Source organism: Eschrichtius robustus, chromosome 7, assembly GCF_028021215.1.
Source record: "Eschrichtius robustus isolate mEscRob2 chromosome 7, mEscRob2.pri, whole genome shotgun sequence".
NCBI classification, from domain to species: Eukaryota; Metazoa; Chordata; class Mammalia; order Artiodactyla; family Eschrichtiidae; genus Eschrichtius; species Eschrichtius robustus.
The window spans coordinates 100,882,447-100,883,636 of NC_090830.1; the positions used below are offsets into that span (position 1 = coordinate 100,882,447).

Below are 1,190 nucleotides of genomic sequence, written 5' to 3' on the forward strand. Positions count from 1 at the left end.
GTTGAACACATCTGCCATGAATAAGAGGGAGGTACAAAAACAAGGAAGAAGATGGGACTTCCTTGGTGGCACAGTGGATAGGACTTCATGCTCCCAATGCAGGAGGCCCGGGTTCAATCCCTGGTCAGGGAACTAGATCCCACATGCATGCCGCAACTAAGAATTCGCATGCCGCAACTAAGAGCCCACGTGCCGCAACTAAGGGCCCACGTGCCACAACTAGGGAGTCAGTGATCTGCGACTAAGAAGCCATGGAGCTGCAACCAAGGAGCCTGCCTGCCACAACTAAGACACTGTGCAACCAAATAAATAAATAAATATTAAAAAAAAAAAAAAACAAAGGAGAAGAGAAGGCACATCAGCTTCTCTTTTGTCCTGCACTCACGGGCATCTTGCTTGTTCTCAGGGAGCCTTTTGTGCTCACTGTCTGTGGGATGTTCTTTGGGGTATCCACCTTCGATTTTACAACTCATGGTAGGTTCTGACTCCTTCTTTGTCCCATCTACTGGGATAGGTTTTTCTCTAGATCTTGGCTGCACAAATTTGGGTGGAAGATTTTGTCTAAGTTCCATATGTTGTCTCTGGAAAATAGAGCTTATTCTTCTTTTCTTTGGATTTAGGTTTGGCTTTATCTTTTTTTTTTTTAAATCAGTCCTTGAAGTGCCGTCAATAACTTACAGATGGATGATATTGACAGTATGACAATGGCTCCGTCAAAAGCAGACTGAATTCTGCCCACTGCAGTGAGCATATTGGAGTTCACAGCTGATCCCAAGTCTCTTGCCTGAGAGCTCATGCCAGCTGTAACTTGTTAGCAGTCAGCTAGTGGGATGATGTGGGTAGAGGGCTGCCCCTGCTGCTTCCAGGAGCTGAAAAGAATAGGCTCTTGAGCATGCAAAAGGATGTTCCATCTTTCCCACGTCAATCGTCTCATTTAAGAATTCTGGTGTTTCCAAATTTCCAACAGATATTAATCTTCAGGATTCAGAGATGAGAAACCAGAATTCCCAGGAATTCTTAGGAATTCCCCAAATCCTAAGTGATTCTTAAAGTACTTCAACATTCTTCACATTCTTTACTTATTATCATGAACATCTAAGAAAATGTATTTAATAAATAAGAAACATTAGGTTTAGTAGTATTTGCAAGGAACTATAGCCTATAGCAAATATTCAAATGCTTGAAAATGC

At 42.4% G+C, this 1,190-nt stretch overlaps 1 pseudogene; it reads right to left on the reverse strand.

Moving 5' to 3' along the window:
* Positions 1 to 358: 358 nt before the first annotated feature.
* On the reverse strand, positions 359 to 934 carry LOC137767174 (mediator of RNA polymerase II transcription subunit 6 pseudogene; annotated as a pseudogene).
* Between the last annotated feature and the right edge of the window lie 256 nt (positions 935 to 1,190).